Source organism: Phyllobates terribilis, unplaced genomic scaffold (genome assembly GCF_046119375.1).
Source record: "Phyllobates terribilis strain yellow unplaced genomic scaffold, ASM4611937v1 Scaffold_9079__1_contigs__length_22518, whole genome shotgun sequence".
NCBI classification, from domain to species: Eukaryota; Metazoa; Chordata; class Amphibia; order Anura; family Dendrobatidae; genus Phyllobates; species Phyllobates terribilis.
The window spans coordinates 1-21700 of record NW_027371818.1 but is presented as its reverse complement, the minus strand read 5'-3'; the positions used below and the strand labels follow the sequence as shown (position 1 = coordinate 21700).

General features: G+C 44.5%; 11 non-coding genes and 2 pseudogenes across 11 annotated transcripts; all 13 read left to right on the top strand.

Moving 5' to 3' along the window:
- Positions 1-202: 202 nt before the first annotated feature.
- LOC141252503 (U2 spliceosomal RNA) lies at positions 203-394 on the top strand. The gene has a single exon (XR_012313908.1). It is a non-coding gene; the product is annotated as a U2 spliceosomal RNA (small nuclear RNA).
- A 1114-nt stretch (positions 395-1508) lies between these two features.
- Positions 1509-1699, top strand: LOC141252514 (U2 spliceosomal RNA). The gene has a single exon (XR_012313917.1). It is a non-coding gene; the product is annotated as a U2 spliceosomal RNA (small nuclear RNA).
- A 1116-nt stretch (positions 1700-2815) lies between these two features.
- LOC141252513 (U2 spliceosomal RNA) lies at positions 2816-3006 on the top strand. The gene has a single exon (XR_012313916.1). It is a non-coding gene; the product is annotated as a U2 spliceosomal RNA (small nuclear RNA).
- Positions 3007-4120: 1114 nt separating this feature from the next.
- Positions 4121-4314, top strand: LOC141252507 (U2 spliceosomal RNA). The gene has a single exon (XR_012313912.1). It is a non-coding gene; the product is annotated as a U2 spliceosomal RNA (small nuclear RNA).
- Positions 4315-5423: 1109 nt separating this feature from the next.
- On the top strand, positions 5424-5613 carry LOC141252506 (U2 spliceosomal RNA). The gene has a single exon (XR_012313911.1). It is a non-coding gene; the product is annotated as a U2 spliceosomal RNA (small nuclear RNA).
- Positions 5614-6727: 1114 nt separating this feature from the next.
- Positions 6728-6917, top strand: LOC141252505 (U2 spliceosomal RNA). The gene has a single exon (XR_012313910.1). It is a non-coding gene; the product is annotated as a U2 spliceosomal RNA (small nuclear RNA).
- A 1110-nt stretch (positions 6918-8027) lies between these two features.
- Positions 8028-8218, top strand: LOC141252512 (U2 spliceosomal RNA). The gene has a single exon (XR_012313915.1). It is a non-coding gene; the product is annotated as a U2 spliceosomal RNA (small nuclear RNA).
- Positions 8219-9333: 1115 nt separating this feature from the next.
- Positions 9334-9425, top strand: LOC141252510 (U2 spliceosomal RNA; annotated as a pseudogene).
- A 787-nt stretch (positions 9426-10212) lies between these two features.
- On the top strand, positions 10213-10408 carry LOC141252508 (U2 spliceosomal RNA). The gene has a single exon (XR_012313913.1). It is a non-coding gene; the product is annotated as a U2 spliceosomal RNA (small nuclear RNA).
- Positions 10409-11523: 1115 nt separating this feature from the next.
- Positions 11524-11714, top strand: LOC141252511 (U2 spliceosomal RNA). Its single transcript, XR_012313914.1, has one exon. It is a non-coding gene; the product is annotated as a U2 spliceosomal RNA (small nuclear RNA).
- A 1115-nt stretch (positions 11715-12829) lies between these two features.
- Positions 12830-13020, top strand: LOC141252502 (U2 spliceosomal RNA). The gene has a single exon (XR_012313907.1). It is a non-coding gene; the product is annotated as a U2 spliceosomal RNA (small nuclear RNA).
- A 1115-nt stretch (positions 13021-14135) lies between these two features.
- On the top strand, positions 14136-14326 carry LOC141252504 (U2 spliceosomal RNA). Its single transcript, XR_012313909.1, has one exon. It is a non-coding gene; the product is annotated as a U2 spliceosomal RNA (small nuclear RNA).
- Positions 14327-20457: 6131 nt separating this feature from the next.
- On the top strand, positions 20458-20628 carry LOC141252509 (U2 spliceosomal RNA; annotated as a pseudogene).
- The last annotated feature ends 1072 nt before the right edge of the window (positions 20629-21700 follow it).

The following is a 21700-nucleotide window of genomic DNA, read 5'->3' as shown; positions in this document are numbered from 1 at the left end:
GTGAAGGTGCTGTGTTTAAAGAGGTGGAGTTATGCAGATCTAAAACGCGTGGATTGCAGCAGCAGCAAGCCGAAAAGTGCAGGCATGTAAGGGAGCTAGAGGTTGACAACATGTCTTCTTAACGGGAGTCCAGGAGCTCATCTCCACAAATGGACTTTTCAGGATCCTTGGGTGGCTCCGTAGTTTGAAACCAATTCTGGTTATCGCTTCTCGGCCTTTTGGCTAAGATCAAGTGTAGTATCTGTTCTTATCAGTTTAATATCTGATACGTCCCCTATCTGGGGACCATATATTAAATGGATTTTTAGAACAGGGAGATGGAAAAAGAGCTTGCTCCTGTCCACTCCACGCATTGACCTGGTATTGCAGTATCTCCAGGACCAGTGCACCCCTTCTTTAATGCAGTTTCTAAAATCAGAAAGAATTGAATTCAATGTTTTTTGTTCATTTTGCTTGTTGTCGGATTTGGGATGGACTCTTTGGCTTTGCTTTTCTTCTCCTCATTGGATTTTTCATGTTCAAAGTTGCAGAAGCCAGATTACAAGCTCATTTTGGTTCAACTTCAGCAACTGTGCATTGCATTGCCATGTAATGTGATGCAATGCTATCTTTCTAGCTCTCCCTTTTTACTTCCTTTTGGATAAACAGACATATTAGCAAGCATTTTGGAGCTTTCACCTAAATAACTACAGGTGGTGAGATAAGCTGCACAATATAATTGACCTTTCAGTATATTGTTGCACACACACCATCTATTTAGCAAATGCCCTTGTTATCAACAGCAGCCTTTTAAACTCACCTGAGCTAACAGGTATGTGCGCTGGTTACTCTGCTGCGCTTAAAATTTCTTTTTTGGTTTGCTACAATGCCTTTTCTGAAACGTTGTCTCCTTCTGCTGGAACACTGACTTCTTTCATTTAATGCCTGCAGACTATAAAAGAGAAACCCAACCCAAAAAGTTTGGTTGATTAGTCTGTGGCATTCTGTTAAACTGTTGCTGACTGGCGGTCTCTGTGAGCTTCTCAGCGACATTCAGCCAGCCAGGTATCCTGCCTGCAGTAGATGGAATGTGGCAATGGAACGCTGGCTGCGCTGTGTCATAATAGGCTCTGAGCCTTTATATACCTGTGCACAGCAGCAGCCACCTTCAGTCTGCTGCTGGACAGCCAGCAGCAGCAGCAGCAGGAGAGGTATGTAATCAGGAGCCCTCCTGCTAAGGGTAGACAGCTGCTCGTTCCACCCCACCCCCCGCCTTAATTGGTTCTCCTCCTTCCAACGGTGTTGAGGCGGGTGGGAACAGCAGGGGGTGAAGGTGCTGTGTTTAAAGAGGTGGAGTTATGCAGATCTAAAACGCGTGGATTGCAGCAGCAGCAAGCCGAAAAGTGCAGGCATGTAAGGGATCTAGAGGTTGACAACATGTCTTCTTAACGGGAGTCCAGGAGCTCATCTCCACAAATGGACTTTTCAGGATCCTTGGGTGGCTCCGTAGTTTGAAACCAATTCTGGTTATCGCTTCTCGGCCTTTTGGCTAAGATCAAGTGTAGTATCTGTTCTTATCAGTTTAATATCTGATACGTCCCCTATCTGGGGACCATATATTAAATGGATTTTTAGAACAGGGAGATGGAAAAAGAGCTTGCTCTGTCCACTCCACGCATTGACCTGGTATTGCAGTATCTCCAGGACCGGTGCACCCCTTCTTTAATGCAGTTTCTAAAATCAGAAAGAAATTGAATTCAATGTTTTTTGTTCATTTGCTTGTTTGTCGGATTTTGGGATGGACTCTTTGGCTTTGCTTTTCTTCTCCTCATTGGATTTTTCATGTTCAAAGTTGCAGAAGCCAGATTACAAGCTCATTTTGGTTCAACTTCAGCAACTGTGCATTGCATTGCCATGTAATGTGATGCAATGCTATCTTTCTAGCTCTCCCTTTTTACTTCCTTTTGGATAAACAGACATATTAGGCAAGCATTTTGGAGCTTTCACCTAAATAACTACAGGTGGTGAGATAAGCTGCACAATATAATTGACCTTTCAGTATATTGTTGCACACACACCATCTATTTAGCAAATGCCACTTGTTATCAACAGCAGCCTTTTAAACTCACCTGAGCTAACAGGTATGTGCGCTGGTTACTCTGCTGCGCTTAAAATTTCTTTTTTGGTTTGCTACAATGCCTTTTCTGAAACGTTGTCTCCTTCTGCTGGAACACTGACTTCTTTCATTTAATGCCTGCAGACTATAAAAGAGAACCCAACCCAAAAAGTTTGGTTGATTAGTCTGTGGCATTCTGTTAAACTGTTGCTTATGGCGGTCTCTGTGAGCTTCTCAGCGACATTCAGCCAGCCCAGGTATCCTGCCTGCAGTAGATGGAATGTGGCAATGGAACGCTGGCTGCGCGTGTCATAATAGGCTCTGAGCCTTTATATACCTGTGCAAAGCAGCAGCCACCTTCAGTCTGCTGCTGGACAGCCAGCAGCAGCAGCAGCAGGAGAGGTATGTAATCAGGAGCCCTCCTGCTAAGGGTAGACAGCTGCTCGTTCCACCCCACCCCCCGCCTTAATTGGTTCTCCTCCCTTCCAACGGTGTTGAGGCGGGTGGGAACAGCAGGGGGTGAAGGTGCTGTGTTAAAGAGGTGGAGTTATGCAGATCTAAAACGCGTGGATTGCAGCAGCAGCAAGCCGAAAAGTGCAGGCATGTAAGGGATCTAGAGGTTGACAACATGTCTTCTTAACGGGAGTCCAGGAGCTCATCTCCACAAATGGACTTTTCAGGATCCTTGGGTGGCTCCGTAGTTTGAAACCAATTCTGGTTATCGCTTCTCGGCCTTTTGGCTAAGATCAAGTGTAGTATCTGTTCTTATCAGTTTAATATCTGATACGTCCCCTATCTGGGGACCATATATTAAATGGATTTTTAGAACAGGGAGATGGAAAAAGAGCTTGCTCTGTCCACTCCACGCATTGACCTGGTATTGCAGTATCTCCAGGACCGGTGCACCCCTTCTTTAATGCAGTTTCTAAAATCAGAAAGAATTGAATTCAATGTTTTTTGTTCATTTTGCTTGTTTGTCGGATTTTGGGATGGACTCTTTGGCTTTGCTTTTCTTCTCCTCATTGGATTTTTCATGTTCAAAGTTGCAGAAGCCAGATTACAAGCTCATTTTGGTTCAACTTCAGCAACTGTGCATTGCATTGCCATGTAATGTGATGCAATGCTATCTTTCTAGCTCTCCCTTTTTACTTCCTTTTGGATAAACAGACATATTAGGCAAGCATTTTGGAGCTTTCACCTAAATAACTACAGGTGTGAGATAAGCTGCACAATATAATTGACCTTTCAGTATATTGTTGCACACACACCATCTATTTAGCAAATGCCCTTGTTATCAACAGCAGCCTTTTAAACTCACCTGAGCTAACAGGTATGTGCGCTGGTTACTCTGCTGCGCTTAAAATTTCTTTTTTGGTTTGCTACAATGCCTTTTCTGAAACGTTGTCTCCTTCTGCTGGAACACTGACTTCTTTCATTTAATGCCTGCAGACTATAAAAGAGAACCCAACCCAAAAAGTTTGGTTGATTAGTCTGTGGCATTCTGTTAAACTGTTGCTTATGGCGGTCTCTGTGAGCTTCTCAGCGACATTCAGCCAGCCAGGTATCCTGCCTGCAGTAGATGGAATGTGGCAATGGAACGCTGGCTGCGCGTGTCATAATAGGCTCTGAGCCTTTATATACCTGTGCACAGCAGCAGCCACCTTCAGTCTGCTGCTGGACAGCCAGCAGCAGCAGCAGCAGGAGAGGTATGTAATCAGGAGCCCTCCTGCTAAGGGTAGACAGCTGCTCGTTCCACCCCACCCCCCGCCTTAATTGGTTCTCCTCCCTTCCAACGGTGTTGAGGCGGGTGGGAACAGCAGGGGGTGAAGGTGCTGTGTTTAAAGAGGTGGAGTTATGCAGATCTAAAACGCGTGGATTGCAGCAGCAGCAAGCCGAAAAGTGCAGGCATGTAAGGGATCTAGAGGTTGACAACATGTCTTCTTAACGGGAGTCCAGGAGCTCATCTCCACAAATGGACTTATCAGGATCCTTGGGTGGCTCCGTAGTTTGAAACCAATTCTGGTTATCGCTTCTCGGCCTTTTGGCTAAGATCAAGTGTAGTATCTGTTCTTATCAGTTTTAATATCTGATACGTCCCCTATCTGGGGACCATAGTATTAAATGGATTTTTAGAACAGGGAGATGGAAAAAGAGCTTGCTCTGTCCACTCCCACGCATTGACCTGGTATTGCAGTATCTCCAGGACCGGTGCACCCCTTCTTTAATGCAGTTTCTAAAATCAGAAAGAATTGAATTCAATGTTTTTTGTTCATTTTGCTTGTTTGTCGGATTTTGGGATGGACTCTTTGGCTTTGCTTTTCTTCTCCTCATTGGATTTTTCATGTTCAAAGTTGCAGAAGCCAGATTACAAGCTCATTTTGGTTCAACTTCAGCAACTGTGCATTGCATTGCCATGTAATGTGATGCAATGCTATCTTTCTAGCTCTCCCTTTTTACTTCCTTTTGGATAAACAGACATATTAGGCAAGCATTTTGGAGCTTTCACCTAAATAACTACAGGTGGTGAGATAAGCTGCACAATATAATTGACCTTTCAGTATATTGTTGCACACACACCATCTATTTAGCAAATGCCCTTGTTATCAACAGCAGCCTTTTAAACTCACCTGAGCTAACAGGTATGTGCGCTGGTTACTCTGCTGCGCTTAAAATTTCTTTTTTGGTTTGCTACAATGCCTTTTCTGAAACGTTGTCTCCTTCTGCTGGAACACTGACTTCTTTCATTTAATGCCTGCAGACTATAAAAGAGAACCCAACCCAAAAGTTTGGTTGATTAGTCTGTGGCATTCTGTTAACTGTTGCTTATGGCGGTCTCTGTGAGCTTCTCAGCGACATTCAGCCAGCCAGGTATCCTGCCTGCAGTAGATGGAATGTGGCATGGAACGCTGGCTGCGCGTGTCATAATAGGCTCTGAGCCTTTATATACCTGTGCACAGCAGCAGCACCTTCAGTCTGCTGCTGGACAGCCAGCAGCAGCAGCAGCAGGAGAGGTATGTAATCAGGAGCCCTCCTGCTAAGGGAGACAGCTGCTCGTTCCACCCCACCCCCCGCCTTAATTGGTTCTCCTCCCTTCCAACGGTGTTGAGGCGGGTGGGAACAGCAGGGGGGAAGGTGCTGTGTGTAAAGAGGTGGAGTTATGCAGATCTAAAACGCGTGGATTGCAGCAGCAGCAAGCCGAAAAGTGCAGGCATGTAAGGGATCTAGAGGTTGACAACATGTCTTCTTAACGGGAGTCCAGGAGCTCATCTCCACAAATGGACTTTTCAGGATCCTTGGGTGGCTCCGTAGTTTGAAACCAATTCTGGTTATCGCTTCTCGGCCTTTTGGCTAAGATCAAGTTAGTATCTGTTCTTATCAGTTTAATATCTGATACGTCCCCTATCTGGGGACCATATATTAAATGGATTTTTAGAACAGGGAGATGGAAAAAGAGCTTGCTCTGTCCACTCCACGCATTGACCTGGTATTGCAGTATCTCCAGGACCGGTGCACCCCTTCTTTAATGCAGTTTCTAAAATCAGAAGAATTGAATTCAATGTTTTTTGTTCATTTTGCTTGTTTGTCGGATTTTGGGATGGACTCTTTGGCTTTGCTTTTCTTCTCCTCATTGGATTTTTCATGTTCAAAGTTGCAGAAGCCAGATTACAAGCTCATTTTGGTTCAACTTCAGCAACTGTGCATTGCATTGCCATGTAATGTGATGCAATGCTATCTTTCTAGCTCTCCCTTTTTACTTCCTTTTGGATAAACAGACATATTAGGCAAGCATTTTGGAGCTTTCACCTAAATAACTACTAGGTGGTGAGATAAGCTGCACAATATAATTGACCTTTCAGTATATTGTTGCACACACACCATCTATTTAGCAAATGCCCTTGTTATCAACAGCAGCCTTTTAAACTCACCTGAGCTAACAGGAATGTGCGCTGGTTACTCTGCTGCGCTTAAAATTTCTTTTTTGGTTGCTACAATGCCTTTTCTGAAACGTTGTCTCCTTCTGCTGGAACACTGACTTCTTTCATTTAATGCCTGCAGACTATAAAAGAGAACCCAACCCAAAAAGTTTGGTTGATTAGTCTGTGGCATTCTGTTAAACTGTTGCTTATGGCGGTCTCTGTGAGCTTCTCAGCGACATCAGCCAGCCAGGTATCCTGCCTGCAGTAGATGGAATGTGGCAATGGAACGCTGGCTGCGCGTGTCATAATAGGCTCTGAGCCTTTATATACCTGTGCACAGCAGCAACCACCTTCAGTCTGCTGCTGGACAGCCAGCAGCAGCAGCAGCAGGAGAGGTATGTAATCAGGAGCCCTCCTGCTAAGGGTAGACAGCTGCTCGTTCCACCCAACCCCCCCGCCTTAATTGGTTCTCCTCCCTTCCAACGGTGTTGAGGCGGGTGGGAACAGCAGGGGTGAAGGTGCTGTGTTTAAAGAGGTGGAGTTATGCAGATCTAAAACGCGTGGATTGCAGCAGCAGCAAGCCGAAAAGTGCAGGCATGTAAGGGATCTAGAGGTTGACAACATGTCTTCTTAACGGGAGTCCAGGAGCTCCATCTCCACAAATGGACTTTTCAGGATCCTTGGGTGGCTCCGTAGTTTGAAACCAATTCTGGTTATCGCTTCTCGGCCTTTTGGCTAAGATCAAGTGTAGTATCTGTTCTTATCAGTTTAATATCTGATACGTCCCTATCTGGGGACCATATATTAAATGGATTTTTAGAACAGGGAGATGGAAAAAGAGCTTGCTCTGTCCACTCCACGCATTGACCTGGTATTGCAGTATCTCCAGGACCGGTGCACCCCTTCTTAATGCAGTTTCCTAAATCAGAAAGAATTGAATTCAATGTTTTTGTTCATTTTGCTTGTTTGTCGGATTTTGGGATGGACTCTTTGGCTTTGCTTTTCTTCTCCTCATTGGATTTTTCATGTTCAAAGTTGCAGAAGCCAGATTACAAGCTCATTTTGGTTCAACTTCAGCAACTGTGCATTGCATTGCCATGTAATGTGATGCAATGCTATCTTTCTAGCTCTCCCTTTTTACTTCCTTTTGGATAAACAGACATATTAGGCAAGCATTTTGGAGCTTTCACCTAAATAACTACAGGTGGTGAGATAAGCTGCACAATATAATTGACCTTCAGTATATTGTTGCACACACACCATCTATTTAGCAAATGCCCTTGTTATCAACAGCAGCCTTTTAAACTCACCTGAGCTAACAGGTATGTGCGCTGGTTACTCTGCTGCGCTTAAAATTTCTTTTTTGGTTTGCTACAATGCCTTTTCTGAAACGTTGTCTCCTTCTGCTGGAACACGACTTCTTCATTTAATGCCTGCAGACTATAAAAGAGAACCCAACCCAAAAAGTTTGGTTGATTAGTCTGTGGCATTCTGTTAAACTGTTGCTTATGGCGGTCTCTGTGAGCTTCTCAGCGACATTCAGCCAGCCAGGTATCCTGCCTGCAGTAGATGGAATGTGGCAATGGAACGCTGGCTGCGCGTGTCATAATAGGCTCTGAGCCTTTATATACCTGTGCACAGCAGCAGCCACCTTCAGTCTGCTGCTGGACAGCCAGCAGCAGCAGCAGCAGGAGAGGTATGTAATCAGGAGCCCTCCTGCTAAGGGTAGACAGCTGCTCGTTCCACCCCACCCCCCGCCTTAATTGGTTCTCCTCCCTTCCAACGGTGTTGAGGCGGGTGGGAACAGCAGGGGGTGAAGGTGCTGTGTTTAAAGAGGTGGAGTTATGCAGATCTAAAACGCGTGGATTGCAGCAGCAGCAAGCCGAAAAGTGCAGGCATGTAAGGGATCTAGAGGTTGACAACATGTCTTCTTAACGGGAGTCCAGGAGCTCATCTCCACAAATGGACTTTTCAGGATCCTTGGGTGGCTCCGTAGTTTGAAACCAATTCTGGTTATCGCTTCTCGGCCTTTTGGCTAAGATCAAGTGTAGTATCTGTTCTTATCAGTTTAATATCTGATACGTCCCCTATCTGGGGACCATATATTAAATGGATTTTTAGAACAGGGAGATGGAAAAAGAGCTTGCTCTGTCCACTCCACGCATTGACCTGGTATTGCAGTATCTCCAGGACCGGTGCACCCCTTCTTTAATGCAGTTTCTAAAATCAGAAAGAATTGAATTCAATGTTTTTTGTTCATTTTGCTTGTTTGTCGGATTTTGGGATGGACTCTTTGGCTTTGCTTTTCTTCTCCTCATTGGATTTTTCATGTTCAAAGTTGCAGAAGCCAGATTACAAGCTCATTTTGGTTCAACTTCAGCAACTGTGCATTGCATTGCCATGTAATGTGATGCAATGCTATCTTTCTAGCTCTCCCTTTTTACTTCCTTTTGGATAAACAGACATATTAGGCAAGCATTTTGGAGCTTTCACCTAAATAACTACAGGTGGTGAGATAAGCTGCACAATATAATTGACCTTTCAGTATATTGTTGCACACACACCATCTATTTAGCAAATGCCCTTGTTATCAACAGCAGCCTTTTAAACTCACCTGAGCTAACAGGTATGTGCGCTGGTTACTCTGCTGCGCTTAAAATTTCTTTTTTGGTTTGCTACAATGCCTTTTCTGAAACGTTGTCTCCTTCTGCTGGAACACTGACTTCTTTCATTTAATGCCTGCAGACTATAAAAGAGAACCCAACCCAAAAAGTTTGGTTGATTAGTCTGTGGCATTCTGTTAAACTGTTGCTTATGGCGGTCTCTGTGAGCTTCTCAGCGACATTCAGCCAGCCAGGTATCCTGCCTGCAGTAGATGGAATGTGGCAATGGAACGCTGGCTGCGCGTGTCATAATAGGCTCTGAGCCTTTATATACCTGTGCACAGCAGCAGCCACCTTCAGTCTGCTGCTGGACAGCCAGCAGCAGCAGCAGCAGGAGAGGTATGTAATCAGGAGCCCTCCTGCTAAGGGTAGACAGCTGCTCGTTCCACCCCACCCCCCGCCTTAATTGGTTCTCCTCCCTTCCAACGGTGTTGAGGCGGGTGGGAACAGCAGGGGGTGAAGGTGCTGTGTTTAAAGAGGTGGAGTTATGCAGATCTAAAACGCGTGGATTGCAGCAGCAGCAAGCCGAAAAGTGCAGGCATGTAAGGGATCTAGAGGTTGACAACATGTCTTCTTAACGGGAGTCCAGGAGCTCATCTCCACAAATGGACTTTTCAGGATCCTTGGGTGGCTCCGTAGTTTGAAACCAATTCTGGTTATCGCTTCTCGGCCTTTTGGCTAAGATCAAGTGTAGTATCTTTCGAAAAGGCGGTTTTGGATATTGGCCGCCCTAGTAGATTGATACATTATGCACACTGGGGTTTAGGCGCTTGTTAGTACGCCAGGTGGCTAATATAGTCATATGGTGGAAAGCATGGCCCCCCAGGATCGACGCCATTGGGCCGGGGAAGATCGAAAGCCCGAAGTGTGAAGTGCCCCAGGAGTGGTGACCCTGGGGTGCCTTAACTCACTGGGATTGGGAACCCCACTTGAGTTTATGGCACATTTGCACAAGCACTTCAAATTTTCTTTCTTCGCACACACCCTTATTCCGGGCCTTCTGGCCTTAGGATGGGGAATTTTTCATTTCCCGGTCGAAGGTCCGGGCAGTATTATACTGTGAAACCTTCACTATTTATTTAATTTCTTTGTCACTGTGTGTCCACTTATTCACGTGTGTCACGTCCTACTAGGATTTTGTCGGGATGCGGTTCCCTTACGGGTTCCTCTCTTGGCAGGTCTAGGGGGGGAGTGTGTGGCCATCAGGTTCCGCTCCCCCCTGAACCCCCCTGGCTCTCCTCTTTCGGGAGGAGAGCGTTGTTGGCTCCCCTCTTCCGGGAGGGGAGCACAGTCTTTGGCTCCCAGTGCCTTGCTCGGGTGAGAACTCGGGCAGGTGCTGGGGGTAAGATTGGGTCGCCTCTGGCTTCGGCTGGAGGAGGCTTTTTGTCCCTGTTCCTCGCTGTGGCCTTTTGGCTCGGAGGGACGGGGAATGGTTTGGGGGACCCTTCTCCTTTTGGAGAGGGTTTCAAGAAGACCAGCATCCTAGTGCACTTTTTTTGTGGCACTTGTCACTTTTTTAAGCGCACTCGGGTTTTGTACACGATTTCGGGCTTTCAAAAAAAAAAAAAAAAAAAAAAAAATCTGTTCTTATCAGTTTAATATCTGATACGTCCCCTATCTGGGGACCATATATTAAATGGATTTTTAGAACAGGGAGATGGAAAAAGAGCTTGCTCTGTCCACTCCACGCATTGACCTGGTATTGCAGTATCTCCAGGACCGGTGCACCCCTTCTTTAATGCAGTTTCTAAAATCAGAAAGAATTGAATTCAATGTTTTTTGTTCATTTTGCTTGTTTGTCGGATTTTGGGATGGACTCTTTGGCTTTGCTTTTCTTCTCCTCATTGGATTTTTCATGTTCAAAGTTGCAGAAGCCAGATTACAAGCTCATTTTGGTTCAACTTCAGCAACTGTGCATTGCATTGCCATGTAATGTGATGCAATGCTATCTTTCTAGCTCTCCCTTTTTACTTCCTTTTGGATAAACAGACATATTAGGCAAGCATTTTGGAGCTTTCACCTAAATAACTACAGGTGGTGAGATAAGCTGCACAATATAATTGACCTTTCAGTATATTGTTGCACACACACCACCTATTTAGCAAATGCCCTTGTTATCAACAGCAGCCTTTTAAACTCACCTGAGCTAACAGGTATGTGCGCTGGTTACTCTGCTGCGCTTAAAATTTCTTTTTTGGTTTGTTACAATGCCTTTTCTGAAACGTTGTCTCCTTCTGCTGGAACACTGACTTCTTTCATTTAATGCCTGCAGACTATAAAAGAGAACCCAACCCAAAAAGTTTGGTTGATTAGTCTGTGGCATTCTGTTAAACTGTTGCTTATGGCGGTCTCTGTGAGCTTCTCAGCGACATTCAGCCAGCCAGGTATCCTGCCTGCAGTAGATGGAATGTGGCAATGGAACACTGGCTGCGCGTGTCATAATAGGCTCTGAGCCTTTATATACCTGTGCACAGCAGCAGCCACCTTCAGTCTGCTGCTGGACAGCCAGCAGCAGCAGCAGCAGGAGAGGTATGTAATCAGGAGCCCTCCTGCTAAGGGTAGACAGCTGCTCGTTCCACCCCACCCCCCGCCTTAATTGGTTCTCCTCCCTTCCAACGGTGTTGAGGCGGGTGGGAACAGCAGGGGGTGAAGGTGCTGTGTTTAAAGAGGTGGAGTTATGCAGATCTAAAACGCGTGGATTGCAGCAGCAGCAAGCCGAAAAGTGCAGGCATGTAAGGGATCTAGAGGTTGACAACATGTCTTCTTAACGGGAGTCCAGGAGCTCATCTCCACAAATGGACTTTTCAGGATCCTTGGGTGGCTCCGTAGTTTGAAACCAATTCTGGTTATCGCTTCTCGGCCTTTTGGCTAAGATCAAGTGTAGTATCTGTTCTTATCAGTTTAATATCTGATACGTCCCCTATCTGGGGACCATATATTAAATGGATTTTTAGAACAGGGAGATGGAAAAAGAGCTTGCTCTGTCCACTCCACGCATTGACCTGGTATTGCAGTATCTCCAGGACCGGTGCACCCCTTCTTTAATGCAGTTTCTAAAATCAGAAAGAATTGAATTCAATGTTTTTTGTTCATTTTGCTTGTTTGTCGGATTTTGGGATGGACTCTTTGGCTTTGCTTTTCTTCTCCTCATTGGATTTTTCATGTTCAAAGTTGCAGAAGCCAGATTACAAGCTCATTTTGGTTCAACTTCAGCAACTGTGCATTGCATTGCCATGTAATGTGATGCAATGCTATCTTTCTAGCTCTCCCTTTTTACTTCCTTTTGGATAAACAGACATATTAGGCAAGCATTTTGGAGCTTTCACCTAAATAACTACAGGTGGTGAGATAAGCTGCACAATATAATTGACCTTTCAGTATATTGTTGCACACACACCACCTATTTAGCAAATGCCCTTGTTATCAACAGCAGCCTTTTAAACTCACCTGAGCTAACAGGTATGTGCGCTGGTTACTCTGCTGCGCTTAAAATTTCTTTTTTGGTTTGTTACAATGCCTTTTCTGAAACGTTGTCTCCTTCTGCTGGAACACTGACTTCTTTCATTTAATGCCTGCAGACTATAAAAGAGAACCCAACCCAAAAAGTTTGGTTGATTAGTCTGTGGCATTCTGTTAAACTGTTGCTTATGGCGGTCTCTGTGAGCTTCTCAGCGACATTCAGCCAGCCAGGTATCCTGCCTGCAGTAGATGGAATGTGGCAATGGAACGCTGGCTGCGCGTGTCATAATAGGCTCTGAGCCTTTATATACCTGTGCACAGCAGCAGCCACCTTCAGTCTGCTGCTGGACAGCCAGCAGCAGCAGCAGCAGGAGAGGTATGTAATCAGGAGCCCTCCTGCTAAGGGTAGACAGCTGCTCGTTCCACCCCACCCCCCGCCTTAATTGGTTCTCCTCCCTTCCAACGGTGTTGAGGCGGGTGGGAACAGCAGGGGGTGAAGGTGCTGTGTTTAAAGAGGTGGAGTTATGCAGATCTAAAACGCGTGGATTGCAGCAGCAGCAAGCCGAAAAGTGCAGGCATGTAAGGGATCTAGAGGTTGACAACATGTCTTCTTAACGGGAGTCCAGGAGCTCATCTCCACAAATGGACTTTTCAGGATCCTTGGGTGGCTCCGTAGTTTGAAACCAATTCTGGTTATCGCTTCTCGGCCTTTTGGCTAAGATCAAGTGTAGTATCTGTTCTTATCAGTTTAATATCTGATACGTCCCCTATCTGGGGACCATATATTAAATGGATTTTTAGAACAGGGAGATGGAAAAAGAGCTTGCTCTGTCCACTCCACGCATTGACCTGGTATTGCAGTATCTCCAGGACCGGTGCACCCCTTCTTTAATGCAGTTTCTAAAATCAGAAAGAATTGAATTCAATGTTTTTTGTTCATTTTGCTTGTTTGTCGGATTTTGGGATGGACTCTTTGGCTTTGCTTTTCTTCTCCTCATTGGATTTTTCATGTTCAAAGTTGCAGAAGCCAGATTACAAGCTCATTTTGGTTCAACTTCAGCAACTGTGCATTGCATTGCCATGTAATGTGATGCAATGCTATCTTTCTAGCTCTCCCTTTTTACTTCCTTTTGGATAAACAGACATATTAGGCAAGCATTTTGGAGCTTTCACCTAAATAACTACAGGTGGTGAGATAAGCTGCACAATATAATTGACCTTTCAGTATATTGTTGCACACACACCATCTATTTAGCAAATGCCCTTGTTATCAACAGCAGCCTTTTAAACTCACCTGAGCTAACAGGTATGTGCGCTGGTTACTCTGCTGCGCTTAAAATTTCTTTTTTGGTTTGCTACAATGCCTTTTCTGAAACGTTGTCTCCTTCTGCTGGAACACTGACTTCTTTCATTTAATGCCTGCAGACTATAAAAGAGAACCCAACCCAAAAAGTTTGGTTGATTAGTCTGTGGCATTCTGTTAAACTGTTGCTTATGGCGGTCTCTGTGAGCTTCTCAGCGACATTCAGCCAGCCAGGTATCCTGCCTGCAGTAGATGGAATGTGGCAATGGAACGCTGGCTGCGCGTGTCATAATAGGCTCTGAGCCTTTATATACCTGTGCACAGCAGCAGCCACCTTCAGTCTGCTGCTGGACAGCCAGCAGCAGCAGCAGCAGGAGAGGTATGTAATCAGGAGCCCTCCTGCTAAGGGTAGACAGCTGCTCGTTCCACCCCACCCCCCGCCTTAATTGGTTCTCCTCCCTTCCAACGGTGTTGAGGCGGGTGGGAACAGCAGGGGGTGAAGGTGCTGTGTTTAAAGAGGTGGAGTTATGCAGATCTAAAACGCGTGGATTGCTGCAGCAGCAAGCCGAAAAGTGCAGGCATGTAAGGGATCTAGAGGTTGACAACATGTCTTCTTAACGGGAGTCCAGGAGCTCATCTCCACAAATGGACTTTTCAGGATCCTTGGGTGGCTCCGTAGTTTGAAACCAATTCTGGTTATCGCTTCTCGGCCTTTTGGCTAAGATCAAGTGTAGTATCTGTTCTTATCAGTTTAATATCTGATACGTCCCCTATCTGGGGACCATATATTAAATGGATTTTTAGAACAGGGAGATGGAAAAAGAGCTTGCTCTGTCCACTCCACGCATTGACCTGGTATTGCAGTATCTCCAGGACTGGTGCACCCCTTCTTTAATGCAGTTTCTAAAATCAGAAAGAATTGAATTCAATGTTTTTTGTTCATTTTGCTTGTTTGTCGGATTTTGGGATGGACTCTTTGGCTTTGCTTTTCTTCTCCTCATTGGATTTTTCATGTTCAAAGTTGCAGAAGCCAGATTACAAGCTCATTTTGGTTCAACTTCAGCAACTGTGCATTGCATTGCCATGTAATGTGATGCAATGCTATCTTTCTAGCTCTCCCTTTTTACTTCCTTTTGGATAAACAGACATATTAGGCAAGCATTTTGGAGCTTTCACCTAAATAACTACAGGTGGTGAGATAAGCTGCACAATATAATTGACCTTTCAGTATATTGTTGCACACACACCATCTATTTAGCAAATGCCCTTGTTATCAACAGCAGCCTTTTAAACTCACCTGAGCTAACAGGTATGTGCGCTGGTTACTCTGCTGCGCTTAAAATTTCTTTTTTGGTTTGCTACAATGCCTTTTCTGAAACGTTGTCTCCCTCTGCTGGAACACTGACTTCTTTCATTTAATGCCTGCAGACTATAAAAGAGAACCCAACCCAAAAAGTTTGGTTGATTAGTCTGTGGCATTCTGTTAAACTGTTGCTTATGGCGGTCTCTGTGAGCTTCTCAGCGACATTCAGCCAGCCAGGTATCCTGCCTGCAGTAGATGGAATGTGGCAATGGAACGCTGGCTGCGCGTGTCATAATAGGCTCTGAGCCTTTATATACCTGTGCACAGCAGCAGCCACCTTCAGTCTGCTGCTGGACAGCCAGCAGCAGCAGCAGCAGGAGAGGTATGTAATCAGGAGCCCTCCTGCTAAGGGTAGACAGCTGCTCGTTCCACCCCACCCCCCGCCTTAATTGGTTCTCCTCCCTTCCAACGGTGTTGAGGCGGGTGGGAACAGCAGGGGGTGAAGGTGCTGTGTTTAAAGAGGTGGAGTTATGCAGATCTAAAACGCGTGGATTGCAGCAGCAGCAAGCCGAAAAGTGCAGGCATGTAAGGGATCTAGAGGTTGACAACATGTCTTCTTAACGGGAGTCCAGGAGCTCATCTCCACAAATGGACTTTTCAGGATCCTTGGGTGGCTCCGTAGTTTGAAACCAATTCTGGTTATCGCTTCTCGGCCTTTTGGCAAGATCAGTGGTGGTTTTCTGCTGCTGGTGTTGTTTGGAGGGCAGTTGTGACTGGGGTTCCCCCTTGTGGGGCCCTAGTGTGCGATTGAGCGGCGATTGTGTTTATCTGCTGTAAAAATGGTGGAGAAAACACGTGGATTAGAGGACTCGGTCCGTCTGAAGGTGGCTGCAGGTCATGAAGGAGAAATCGGTTTGGACCAAGTTTGCGTTGATGTCTTGAAGAACATTAATGGCTTGAAGGTAACGGATGTATTGGCACTGCAGGATTTTCAGAAACAAGGAATTTATGATATCACTTTTGTTTCTTTGAGTATTTGCCAGAGAGTCTACATGGAGTTGGTACGAATGAAGGAAGAAAAGGAATTGAAATGCCTAGAGTTTATTGCACTGGAACCTCTGTTCCAGCAGACATATAAGTATGTGGTTGTGCACATGTATAACCCTAAAGTTCCGGATGAGACTGTTTCCAATTTTTTAGCTCGGTATTGTAGTGAGGTTAAATTTTTGGGAAGAATGAAGAACAAATACAATTATCTAAATGGCAAGAGGAGATATGTTGTAAAACTGAGACCGGATGATAGAGCTATTGGGGGTGCCAAGAGCATTCCTGCACAGTTTTCTATCGGAGGAGAAAGGGGATTTTGTTTTTATAATGGACAGATGGAATATTGTAGGAAGTGTCATGAGTTTGGACATGTTCAGAAAGATTGTCCAGTGCAAGGTGATGTTTGTAGAGGTTGTGGGAAATCTGGGCATGTTGCAAGTGGTTGCCCAATGAATAAGGTGTGTGATTTGTGTGGACATGCAGATCACCTTGCAAGGAAATGTAGATTGTGGGCTCAGATTCCTAGGTCACAGGTGGACGCTGAAGAGAGGCAGAAGAAGACTCGGCAGGAAAGTGGGGAGGAGGGCGAAGGCTCAGACTCAGAGGGGGAAAGCCAAAAACAAGATGGTGGTAGGGGAAGAGACCATGCGGTGCCCAAGATGGAGGAAAAGGGGCGGAGCCAGAAGAAAGTTGGTTTGAGGGAGGGGCTGGAAGTAATAAACAAAGTAGCTGATGTGCATGGCCCGGGTGATGGGATGGATTTGTCTAATATGGCGGAGTCAGTGAATCCTGTTTTGGGAAGAGATGGGGGTGAGGAAATGGAGGTTTTGGAGGAGGAGGATTCTGATTCGGATGGAACTATAACCCCTCAGCAGCGTGATAGGGTTAACAGTGATTGGAGTGAAAATGAGGAGGAAGATGATGGCAAGGAGGAGAGTTATGCCTCCGTGATTAAAAGAAGTAAGGTGGAGGGGTGTTGGTCTGGGGGGCAGGAAGATCCAGTCTCCCTAAGACCAGGTTATTCTAACAGGGACTCGAGTTCTGAGTCGCCTGATATACGTAGAAAAGTGGGTGGCAGGAGTGGGTCTTCTCCTGGTTCATGATGGATCGGGTATGGTGGAGATTTTTTCCTGTTGTTATGATGGCGTTGTGTGTTGCTTCTCTGAATGTACGAGGGATTGGTTCTGCTTGTAGGAGAGCAGGGATACTGGAGTACATTGAGAGTGTGAATGCAGATATTGTCTGTCTGCAGGAATGTGTAATTAAATCTGCCCCGCATGAGAGTGAGTGGAATAAGGGGCAATCTTTTTGGTCCCCATGCTCAGAAAACAGGAATGAAGGGGTGGGCATTTTACTGTGTAATTCCAGTCTAAAGGTTTTAGAGTTTAAAGTAATCATACCTGGGAGATGTTTGTTTTTATTAGTGGATTTTTTAGGTCAGCGGGTACGGGTTTTTAATGTTTATGCCCCTGCTGATAAACAAGCAAGAGTTGGGTTTTTGGAGTCTCTAAAGTTGTTTTTACCAGGCAGAGACTTCACTATAGTGGCTGGAGATTTTAATTGTGTCAGATCCGCAAAAGATCGTAAGAGCTCTACGGAAGGTAGGACTGATGTTACGTCTAATATTTTAAATCAGATTGTGCAGGATTTACGCTACACGGATGCTGGTCTGATGGTTGGGCCAAGTGATAAGTTCACATACATATCAGATAGTGGACGTAGTGTTTCCCGAATTGACTATGTTTTTATGTCTGAAGGGATTAAGGTGGCCAAGTGCAACCACGTGATGACGACTTTTTCTGACCACAAGATGATAGTGGTAGATCTGTGTATAGCTGAGTCCCTGGCTTTTGGAAAGGGACTCTGGAAGCTGAACGCAAGCCTGCTGGAAGAGGAGAGTGTTAAGGTTGGTTTTAATAAAGTGTTTTTGTCTTGTGTGTCTGAACAGCACCTTTTTAAAGATTTGCTAGAGTGGTGGGACTGGGCTAAGGAGAAATTTGCATGTTATTTTAAAGGGGTGTGTTTTAGGAGAGCGAAAGCCAAAAGGGATCATGATGCTGCTGTTATTTCAAAATTGGAAGTACTCCATAAGTTTAAGAGAGCGGGGATGGAGGTGGATAAAGAGATTGCAGATTTGAAGGACGAACTGAAGAAGATACTTATTGAAAAAGGGAAGACTATTATGTTTAAGGCAAAAATAAAGCACATGGAGGAAAATGAGCAATGTTCGAGATACTTTTTTAAAAAATGTTTTAAACCTAAAGGGGTTTTTAAGTCTGTTTTTCCTCCTGCAGGGGAGGTATCTGGGGATGAGATGATTGGCAGTATTCTTTCCTTTTATGAAACACTCTTCTCTAACGATAGTAGAGCCAGTGATGCGGAAATTAATGATTATTGCAAAGTATTAACTAATAATATTCCTGAGGAGAAAATTGGGTTTTTAAGTGAGGAGGTTGGGAAAGATGAAATTAGACGGGCAGTGGATGGCTTGGCGAAAGGCAAGACGCCAGGCTGTGATGGTCTTCCTGCTGAATTTTATGTTAGATTTTGGGATATTATAGGTGTGGAGTTTTCCCGGGTGGTGCAATATGGTTTTACTCATGGGATTTTATCGGTTTCTATGCGTAGGGGGATTGTTACGCTGATTCATAAGAAAGGGGACATGAGGGATATTAAAAATTGGAGGCCCATAACATTGTTAAACAGTGATTACAAAATTATTTCTAAAATTGTGGCTGGTAGACTGGCAGATGTGATAGGTGATATGGTGGGGGAGTATTAGGCATGTGCAGTGCCTGGTAGGAAAATTTCAGATAATTTGCTGCTTCTAAGAGACTTAATTTATCAGGCTAATTTGAATAAGAATGCTCTTTTGTTACAGTCGGTGGACCTGGAGAAAGCCTTTGATAAAATATCACATAGATTTTTGTTCTCTGCTTTAAGTCACCTTGGTGTTCCGGATAAATTATTGATGGTCATTAAGAGTTTTTATTGTGGGGTCAGTAGCCAGATTTTAGTTAATGGGCATGTGAGTTCCAGTTTTAATATTTTATCGGGAGTTAGGCAGGGTTGTCCCCTGTCACCAATTCTTTTTATCTGTGTGGTGGAGGCCCTTTTAAAAAGTGTGCAAGTTGACAAGTGTGTGGCTGGTGTTTTTATTCCTGGGGGATCCGGGGGTCCAGTCAAGTCTTTAAGTTATATGGATGATATTGTTTTTACTTGTGGTTCACAGGCGGATCTCAATAGAGTGAATTTGCACGTAAGGATTTTTTGTTGTGTGGCTGGTATGGCGGTGAATTGGGGAAAGTGCCAGCTTTGTAACTTTGGGAGGCAGGTTGAGGTTAACGTGGCAGGAGTGGAGAGTAGGGAGGAAATTGAGGTTCTTGGTGTCATCTTTGAGAAGGAACTGAAAGGGAAAAGCAGCCTGAAGATTCTAGAAGACAAAATGGATCAGAAGTTGAACTTTTGGAAACTAAGGAACCTGTCGCTGAGAGGGAAAGTGCTGGTAATCAAGTCTGTGATTCTCCCGCTTCTGCTGTACACTGCTTTGATTTTCCCACCTGCTGTGCTTTGGACAAAGAGAGTGACAAGGAAACTGTTTGTGTTTTTTTGGGGATCCAAAATGGAGAAACTAAGAAGAGGAATGGTTATGTGTTCTGTGGAAAATGGGGGTTGTGATTTTCCTAACATTGACTTATTTTTAAGAATGCATTATTTTTTGAACATTTATAAATTATCCCAGTGCAATAACAGGACTGCGGACATGTGCAAATATTTAGCAGGACGGCTTTTCCAGAAATGGAGCTGGTGTGAGAAGGATTTAAGAAAACCAGTTTCGTTTGTGATACCGTTTTTTTATGTGGTGCTTAGGTCCTTCTATGATCAAAATGGGATAAGCTCCATGGTTAGACCGGACAAAAAACTGATTGTCTCAGGTATTAAGAAGAAGGAGATGTTATGTGATGTGCCGTTTTGTAATAATGCACAGTCTGGACAGGTGTGGAAGCTTTTTTTCATGCGTGGAATCAGCAACAGACAGAAGGATGTAACCTGGATGGCGTTGCATGGATGCTTGCCAACAAGAGCTTTTTTGAATGACCGGGGGATAAAGGTTCAAGAACTATGTCCTAGGGAAGGTTGCAATAAGGTGGAAACAATACAGCATATTTTTTGGGACTGTTTTTTTGCTAAAAAAGTTTTTACCTTGTTGTCACGTATGTTTGTTGCTTTAGTTGGTTTTCATTGTTTCGATTTTGAAAGGATTTTAATAGGTCTAGATTTTAAGTACTCGCAAAGGAAGCGGGCAAGCTGGATTATTTTTGTCATATATAAAGAGGTTTTATGGGACGTTCGGAATTTGGTGATTTTTAAAAAGATTGTTTTTTCCCCCATGGAATGCAGAAAGATTTTTCTTGCTAGACTGTTTTATGCCTATTTATTGGATAAAAAGAAGTATGGTGAGACAGCAGCAGAAGCACTCTGGAACTTTTCACATTGGACTTCTTACAGTAAGTAACAGTTAATTGCAGGGTTGTGTTTTTTGGGATTTTGTTTTTGTTTTTCCGAATGATGATTTGAGAACCCGTTATGTGAATATGCGCTATGATGCATAAATTAATGTGGGTCTTAATCTGAGGAAAAAAAAAAAAAAAAACAAAGAAAAAAAAAAAAAAGAAAAAAAAAAAAAATCTGTTCTTATCAGTTTAATATCTGATACGTCCCCTATCTGGGGACCATATATTAAATGGATTTTTAGAACAGGGAGATGGAAAAAGAGCTTGCTCTGTCCACTCCACGCATTGACCTGGTATTGCAGTATCTCCAGGACCGGTGCACCCCTTCTTTAATGCAGTTTCTAAAATCAGAAAGAATTGAATTCAATGTTTTTTGTTCATTTTGCTTGTTTGTCGGATTTTGGGATGGACTCTTTGGCTTTGCTTTTCTTCTCCTCATTGGATTTTTCATGTTCAAAGTTGCAGAAGCCAGATTACAAGCTCATTTTGGTTCAACTTCAGCAACTGTGCATTGCATTGCCATGTAATGTGATGCAATGCTATCTTTCTAGCTCTCCCTTTTTACTTCCTTTTGGATAAACAGACATATTAGGCAAGCATTTTGGAGCTTTCACCTAAATAACTACAGGTGGTGAGATAAGCTGCACAATATAATTGACCTTTCAGTATATTGTTGCACACACACCATCTATTTAGCAAATGCCCTTGTTATCAACAGCAGCCTTTTAAACTCACCTGAGCTAACAGGTATGTGCGCTGGTTACTCTGCTGCGCTTAAAATTTCTTTTTTGGTTTGCTACAATGCCTTTTCTGAAACGTTGTCTCCTTCTGCTGGAACACTGACTTCTTTCATTTAATGCCTGCAGACTATAAAAGAGAACCCAACCCAAAAAGTTTGGTTGATTAGTCTGTGGCATTCTGTTAAACTGTTGCTTATGGCGGTCTCTGTGAGCTTCTCAGCGACATTCAGCCAGCCAGGTATCCTGCCTGCAGTAGATGGAATGTGGCAATGGAACGCTGGCTGCGCGTGTCATAATAGGCTCTGAGCCTTTATATACCTGTGCACAGCAGCAGCCACCTTCAGTCTGCTGCTGGACAGCCAGCAGCAGCAGCAGCAGGAGAGGTATGTAATCAGGAGCCCTCCTGCTAAGGGTAGACAGCTGCTCGTTCCACCCCACCCCCCGCCTTAATTGGTTCTCCTCCCTTCCAACGGTGTTGAGGCGGGTGGGAACAGCAGGGGGTGAAGGTGCTGTGTTTAAAGAGGTGGAGTTATGCAGATCTAAAACGCGTGGATTGCAGCAGCAGCAAGCCGAAAAGTGCAGGCATGTAAGGGATCTAGAGGTTGACAACATGTCTTCTTAACGGGAGTCCAGGAGCTCATCTCCACAAATGGACTTTT